The following is a 9,021-nucleotide window of genomic DNA, read 5'->3' on the forward strand; positions in this document are numbered from 1 at the left end:
GAAACCATGACAAGAAGGCCTGAAGAATTTGATTCCTTAAGATTTACGTTTATTTTTAGGGGAAAAAAAACGTGTTTGAGCTCACTTTAATCATCGATACAAAGCACTTGTTTAATTAACTGAGAAAATAATGAGACAAATTTAACTGAAGCTCGCTATTCTGTTTTCCAGCACGGCATTAAAAAGTGCGACAGTACTGAAGTCAGATGTAATCAAATGAAGTCATATGGATTATAACTACTTAAACAAAGAAACTCCAGTCCTGTCTACTAATCAGACTTACAAAAGGCTAACTGTTATTTAAGTTACACTTTCACTGCAGGACTTGTACAAGAGTTTTTGTGTTTTTTAATGAGTAAAGCCTCAAAATACTTATTTCACCGAAGCCAAATTGAGATCTCCTGAGATCGACCTAAATGTTTGTTGCTGCTGAGAACTCCAGAGACCGATGTGAACGCAAGGTTCAAGCATCAACAGTGTGGGGGAAAAAAAAATACATTTTCCAAAAATTAAAGAAGCTAATTTTAAATATAGTCACAAACTGTATTTAACTCCAATTAAAATGCACAAAATTTTAAAGGATATCTCTTCAAAATGTCCAAGATGTAAAAGAACCAATGGAACATTTGTGCCTATGTTTTGGGAATGTGATCTTTAAGTTTCTGGAAATCAATTCATTCCTTCACACAATCAGTTTTAGAAATGAATTTTGAGTTAAGCTCCAGTTTGCATTTATTAAATGATACACTGGATCTTCAGTTAGACCGGAAAAAAGCAGGATATTAATTATGATCACATACTTCGCTAAGAAATGTATACTTTTGGAAAGATGAGCTTCAAGTTTTTTTGGATCAAATGTCAGTTTTTTTTAACTTTGGGGAAAAATACAACTGTGGTCATAGAATTTTTCAAGAATTTTGGTCTCCATTTTCAATTTAGCCCAGCCATCGCAAAAGGTGGAGAAAAAAAAACTCCCCACCTGATGAGTTCTGTAAGCGAGCTCCCGACTGTTGGCTGTGAAGGGTTAAACACGGCCCGTCTCTCATATAATCCTCTTCCTTGTGTAAGCAGAGCAGTTTGACAATTGGGAGGCACAATTATGTGACACTGACGTTCATCCGAAAGTGTTTTCATGAATCTGGTTCTGTTCAGGTAGAAAGAACACGTTTTACACTTCACTCCAATTGTCAACCTGATGAGCTGTGAGATTAGTTTTTTTTTTTTTTTTTGCTGCCTTGTGAAAATCATTTCAACATTCAGTCTCCTCGTACAAGGCAAAAACTCAAAATCTTAACAAGAATATTTGTCTTATATCTAGTTAAAATGTCTCATTTTTAGTCAAAATAAAATCTCATTACACTTAAAACAAGACTCATCACTGGAAAAAAACAATTTTCACCTGTTTCAAGTAGATTTTCACTTAAAATAAGTAGAAAAATCTGCCAGATTTTTTTTCTTTTAATTAGAAGATAAATCTTGTCCCACTGGCAGATTTTTCTGCTTATTTCAAGTGAAAATCTACTTGAAACAGGTAAAAATGGTCAAATAGGTAATTTTTCTGGTAATGACTCTTGTTTTAAGTGTAATGAGATTTTTTTTGACTAAAAATGAGACAAATATTCCTGGTAAGATTTTGAGTTTTTGCAGTGTATGATTTAACCACTGAAAGATCAGGTTAATCCGCTGCTGGGCTCCTTGTGTTTATAAGTTAAAAGCTACAGTAGCATCACCTCATGGATTCTGGGTGTGTAGTTTACCGTTGTGCTTTGAAAACAGGAAAGGAAAAACGTGGAGCCTCCAAAAGCAAAACAATGAGCTGAAACGCACTGAAACGCACCGCAGAGTTGAAGCAGAGTCGGCCGTTCCCCGACTTCATCACAGCAAGCAGTGCTCTCCTCTCTGGTCGATTGGTTCGGTCGGGTCTCCAGAATGACCCCGACACGTGCTGATTCCTCCTCCAGGTTCCCGTCACGTGGCTTACAAACGTTGAGGATTAGAGGTTAGTCACTCGTGCCCGTGAAGACGTCTGACTGCATTCCCTGACTGCCGTGACCTGCCGTACGTCAGCCCGACCTCGCAGTCCTTGCATTCCTACACCTAGAGAGACTCAGCTTTCAGGGAATGTCAGCGTTGCAAAAGTACAAGGGCATGTTGAAGGATACAAAGTAAAAGTAGTCAAAGTCACAAAGTACAAGGTACTTCAAGCACAAGAAACAGCCATCAGTCAGGAAGCCGTAGTAGTCCAGCTTTGATTCAGTCTCAGGGACCTGGAATGGTTGCTGGTTGTGTCTCTGCTTGTTCTCCTGTCTGTTTGTTTTTTCTCTCGCATATCTCCAAGGCCTGTGAGGTCGTTGTGCCTTTGACTGTGTTTTTCGCATTTTAGACTAGCAGCGGATGTCACCCCGATACGGAAGAGTGTTAGGGTCAGGCAGGAGAAAAATAAAAATAATATTTTAAAGGAGGAAGATTTTTTTTTCATTATGCACTTCGAGAAAAAAGTCGAAATGTCGAGATTAATGTTGAAATACAATTTCGAGAAAAAGTCGAAATGTATTTGAACTTCTTTCTCGAAATTTCGACTTTATTCACGAAATTTTGACTATATTCTTGAAATTGTATTTCAACATTATTCTCGACATTTCGACTTTTTTCTCGAAGTGCATAATGAAAAAATTATATATATATTAAAAATGCATATATATATATATATATATATATATATATATATATATATATATGCCTTAGGTTTTTACCAATATGGTATTAACCATTAATATATATGCAGACAAAAAAAGACGTAGTTTCAACTCAAGCTCCCGACACCAAGTTAGTAAAAGACGATTCCACCCTGCAAGCGTTTTTTTTTAAGTTTCATGTTGACCCAAAAGTCAACAACTTCAAACAGTTCACCTGAATCAGACTTCTGAGTGAAGGTGTGCTGTGGTTTAGCTCCGTCTGCATTGCTGTTGTCTCTGCCGTCAGTGGCGTCCCCTTCACAGCTGTTTGTACATTCAACCACACAACGATCACACCGGCGTGTCTGGGTCGACACAAACAGGGCTGGGGATCGATTCAAATGTCAAAATCGATTCTTAAGAGTCAGAATCGATTATCACGATTTGATTCGATCCAATATCGATTTGGGTTAGTGTTATTAAAAATGTTTTTTGAGCTGTTGCATGAATTATATGACTGTGTAGTTTTATTTTTTCCCACATTCCGTTTTTTTATTTTTCGATTTTCTGCCTTTTTTTCGGTTTTTAATTTTTGAGAATTTGGTTTTTAGCATTTTATGCAAATGTAACCCCAAGATAGTATATAAATCAATGAAATATAGACAATTTATGCAATTATAACTGAAAAGTTGAATGTTTTCATACCTTTTTAAACATATTTAAAAGTAAAAACATGGCACCAGTTATTCTCGTGTCCAACAAAACATCCTTTTTTGGGCATAAACAAAAAAATACCAAAAGTTGTAATGTAATGATGGGGGAAAAAAAGAAAAAAAAACATTGATCTTTACACATATCAATTTTTAGAAATTAATATGAGAATCGATTTAGAATCAGAGTTGCTACCAGATGACAGTGTCTGCTCAAACCTTATAACACCCATGGAAATGGGACTGTGGCAGGGTGGAGAAGTTGATGGGACACGCACCTGTGTCCCATCCGCCTGAGTGGCTGGTTCTCTCCACCCTGCCTGCCTTATAAGGTGGAGCCGGACAGCAGCGAAGGGGTCGGAGGAGCTGCTGTCATGCTGTGATGCTTGTGCACATGTTGGTTTTGTGACAAATAAAGGGTCTGCACGAAACTCTGTGTCTCTCCGTCCTTCGGTCGGGCCCCCGTGGCACTCGCCCTGCCACAGGGACATTGTGCACCTTAAAGTACAACTGCATCTTGTTCAGCCATGTCTGTACAGGTTTGTTCACAGCAGCGGCTTCCAGGGGGAGGAGTCTCATAACCGCCGTCCTCCAGAAGGTGTGGCTGCTCCATAACTCCTGTTACAGCTTCGTGTTACACCTTCGTGTTACCTACGTCTGAGGAACAGAGCCTGATGTAAAGTTGGGCGGAGATCATTTCACTGTGTTCTAGCTCTGTGATGTCACAGTCCCCTCCAGATCTGAATCACTCACTCTAGGACATATTTTAATACTTAGTCGGTCCCGGATGAATTGATTCGATTGCCTTATGTGAGGACTTTGGAGTTGCACTGCAAAAACTCAAACTCTTACCAGGAATATTTGTTTTATTTCTAGTTAAAATATCTCATTTTTAGTCAAGAAAATCTCATTACACTTAAAACAAGAGTCATTACCAGAAAAATAACTTATTTGACAATTTTCTCCTGTTTCAAGTAAATTTTCACTTGAAATAAGTAGAAAAATCTGCCAGTGGGACAAGATTTATCTTCTCATATCTTAAGCTTGTTCCACTGGCAGATTTTTCTACTTATTTTAAGTGAAAATCTACTTGAAACAGGTGAAAATTAATGTGTAATGAGAATTTTTGACTAAAAATGAGACATTTTAACTAGAAATAAGACAAATATTCTTGTTAAGATTTTGAGTTTTTGCAGTGTGGTGGTCATTTCAGACACCCAGACGTACAGTATGCTTCCATCCACAGAAACGTCTTTTTTCCACAATACATCCCCTTTAAACGAAGTTACAGAACAAAAGAGGTGACGTGTGAATGGCTTGTGCGCGGAGCTCGGCCTGACAACCTGCCACACCCAAGGGCATCAAAGCACCCATAGCTGTGATATTATTGTCCTGGATGGAAAACAGAAACCTGATCTGAACAAAAACTTGGACAAAGAGTGTACTTGAACATCACTTGCGTCAGATATTTCTGTATACTTGCTGCCACAAAAGAGTAACCCAGAAGTTAGTCCAAAGGTCAAACAGCAGCTTCTATTCATCCATTCGGTGTTACCCGTGGCACTAAGGAGAGCTGCCCGCTTCATCTGGACGAGAGGGGAGAAACAAACACTGGCTGACGGGGAAAAGGACAGAACCATGTTTTAATTTTCTTGGAAAAGCTGGCCTGGTGGAAGTTTCCCGGAACATAAACACCAGTTTATTCACTCAGGCTGCGGGAGAACTGTACCAGAGCCTTGTAAAATCTGATCTTGAGAATTGAATTGAATTTAAATTTTATTTTGAACATGAAACAGTAGTGAGAACAAAACAAAACAATACTAATCAGTAATAAATAAATGTAAATAAGAAAACAAAAAGACAAAAATATAAATAAAAACATGCATCCATCATAATTAACATGCTTGAAAAGGAGTAGGAAGAAGTAAAAACTTATAAAATCCTACCCCCTAAACTCTATTTCATTATCAAAATTAATTTAATTTCTATACAAAAAACAAGATATGGAGGGAACGTTTTACGCATTTCTAGAGTGGATTTTAATGGTGTTAAATAAAGAGGAACAGCAGTCTTTCACTTCATTTATGTATGTATGTATATATATATATATATATATATATACATATATATATATATATATATATATGTGTGTAAGTCATATCCAAAAAGTGCATGTGTATGTGTCTATATATATATATATATATATATATATATATATATGTGTGTGTGTATGTGTTATATATGTATATATATATATATACATATATAACACATACACATATATATACATATATAACACATACACATATATATACATATATAACACATACACACACACACATATATATATATATATATATATATATATATATATATATATATATATATATATATATATATAGACACATACACATGCACTTTTTGGATATGACTTACACACATATATATATATATATATGTATATATATATATATATATATATATATATATATACATACATAAATGAAGTGAAAGACTGCTGTTCCTCTTTATTTAACACCATTAAAATCCACTCTAGAAATGCGTAAAACGTTCCCTCTATTTTCCATTTCCATTTCTATTTTTCCATTTCTGTGGAATTTACGAACAGGAGATAAATATCTGCTGCTCTCATGATCTCTCTTATGAGCTTGCGTCCCATTATCAGTGTTACCCATCACCCTACAACACAGTCATGTGCTTTTCCATCTTTGTACTTTTTATAAATGTCTCTTTACTGGCATTGTGTGATGCTAGAAGGCTCTGGGGGGGGATCCCGTGCAGGATGACAGTCACTGCACACTTGGAGCTAGAGTTTCACTGTGATTCCCCAGCTGAGCCTTGAGGACAGCTCTGGTCTGGATCTGCGTGTGACGTGCAGGAGCCGGTAGGACCAGTTCTCTGGTATCAGTGGCTCGGAGTTCCAGTCATGGCCAACGCTGACTCCACACATCTGTGCTTCGGACAGCTCAGCACGAGTTTTCAGGGCCATACTGACCTTATTCTGTGTAAAAAGATGAAAACTACAGAGGTATTAGTAAAAAAGTAAATAAAGGAAACATATGAATATGTTCTTTTCAAAACTTTACACACTTTTCTGGGGAATTAATTAAAGGTTTTGTTCAAGTTTCAAGTTTATTCATATATAGCCATTAAAATAAACGTATAAAATTGAGACCATTTAGACATCTATAATGGTCCTTTGGCATATATGAATGGGCCCCCCCAAAGTAAGCTATTGAAAGCTTTTGGGAGGGGGCCTAAAGTTCATAAAAGAAAAATGAAATTTACAATGCAATGTGGTACTGTTGGGAATATGGGAACAGTAGACATTACAATACAGACAATCACAAATGCATACAATCATTCATACAGTCATCCCAATATCTCCATCATGTAGCAAGGGTATTTTATAAATAGGTAGACAGTAAATTTAGTTTGTTCCAGATCTGAAGCCCTGCAGGCAACACTCATACCAGTGCAATGTAAACGCTGTTGTTTGTTCAAATACTACGAGGATGTGTTATGAAAACTCTTTTTGTAACAATGTATTCAGAGGTATTTTGACAATAGTCTGTTGTAGAGGTGGAGTCACTCCAACCCCATCTTCCAGGGTATGAGCCTTTATTTGTTATTATTATTATTATGAATTAACTGGTGTTCAAGCTTACATACCTGCTTCAGAGGGACGTCAGAAGTTGTACTGATGGCTGCAGATAACAGCCAGGAGGATGTCTAACCCTAACCCCGATCCGGGTCTGTGACATCACCCAGATTTCTCTGAACTGGAACAACCGACTCACTGACCACAAACAAAATGGAACGGGTGCTGCTATCTCAAAGTTTTTGAGTTGGAAATCACTCCAGAAACCCCAACATGAATAGCTGGGTGCTTGAGGGACAAATTGTGTGGTTTTTTTCTGCTTGAATAGAAATCAGGGGCAAAATCCCTGTTGATTTCCAGCCCATGATGCCATGAGTGGATGATGCAGCGTATGGACGGACGTACGGATGGATGTTCATCAGTACAGAGTGTGAAGAAACTTCATCTTCCATTGTAAAAAACATCTCGTGGTCATTAAATACCGTGCAGTTATCATGTGGAACAATTATGTACATTTAATTGATTTATCTTTGTCACTGTCCATGTACAAAAAGAAGAATGCTCTGTTCTCTAAATCATTTGATTTAGAATAATAGGACCCCCTATTTTTTTTTCACTTTTTCCTTTACAGGAAATGTTCAGTTTTTGCATTTAATTAATTTTTATATTTGTTAATATTTTAACTTTAGTACATTGTTTGGGTGTAGTTTTCATATAAGCCTGTATAGGCTTCTAACACATATTTCTTCTTCTTGTTGTTTCGTTTTTTTTGTAAAATATTTTCCTTATGTGAATTTTTTCTTTCTTTTTTTTTTCTTCATCCTTGTATTTGTGTGAAACAAAATAAAAAAAAATAAATCAGTGAAGAGCGTGCTGAGTACTGACTGAGCATCCCTGACGTCTTCCTTTGCCATCTATGTCTACCTTCTCTAAAAGTTACAGCTAGAAACATTGTTGTAAAAGAAAGGACCACCGATCACTGACGAGACGACAGAACAAGACCACTGATGAAGTTCAGCTCAAAACTACAGTCACTGTGTCCTGCACATCCTGGTTTAAAGTTTGGTTGAAATATTTGGACATTGACATAAAGTTTGACACGGTCATTGTGAGGTTAAGGTCAGGACATGAATGGACAGGGAACTTTGCAGCCACGCCGGACAAGCTGGAGTTGAGTGAGGTGTTTCCACTTCCTGACACACTGATGAATCACCTCCCAGGCCTCGGAATCCAGACATGGACACTTGAACTGTTGCAACGGGATTGTTCTGGGGTGTTATGGAGGAGAGTGGCCTCCAGGGCACACTGGAGTTTCTTTTCTGCAGTACACCTCACCTTTTAACACAATCCAGCCCTTCCAGCACATTTTAGCAAACAAACGTCCTCCACTCTTAATCTTAACACGGAGTTGGTGAAATGGATGGCAGAACTATTTATCTATTTATTTTCAAAGAGACCCCAGGCATCAATGGAGAAGCTCATCACAGCACAGAGGACCATTGTGATGAGTGGTGTGACAATAACTACAATAATAATATCTTTTACTGAGTGTACTTTAACCTTTTGGCTCATCTCTTGGTATGAAAACCTTTTATTGGATCAAATATTGTGGAGGACAAGGTCAGTTTTAGCCAGCAGTGACCAACTTCTACTGCAGGAAGGGCAAAGTACGATAGTTAAAGAGTTTTAGTTGTTCCAATAATAATAAAAAAACCATGTACGTAAAGTTAAGTCTTGACAGCACTTTTAGCAGCACTTTATTGGCTGCCTGTTTGATTATTGTTGTTTTAACTACTAACATTTGAATTATTTAATGTACTTTTTACCAGCCTTTACCAGCACCGTGAAGTGCATTTCCCATCTGGGACAGTAAAGGTCTGAACTGAACTGGGTCAGTACCACTGATGCATGGCAGTCTGTTCTCTGCACGTCCATCTCGGTCTGGTTTGGATCGGCCACCAAACTAGACAGACACAGACTGCAACGGACAATTAGGTCTGCAGAGAGGATAATT

This window comes from Cololabis saira, chromosome 21 (genome assembly GCF_033807715.1).
Source record: "Cololabis saira isolate AMF1-May2022 chromosome 21, fColSai1.1, whole genome shotgun sequence".
NCBI lineage: Eukaryota > Metazoa > Chordata > Actinopteri > Beloniformes > Belonidae > Cololabis > Cololabis saira.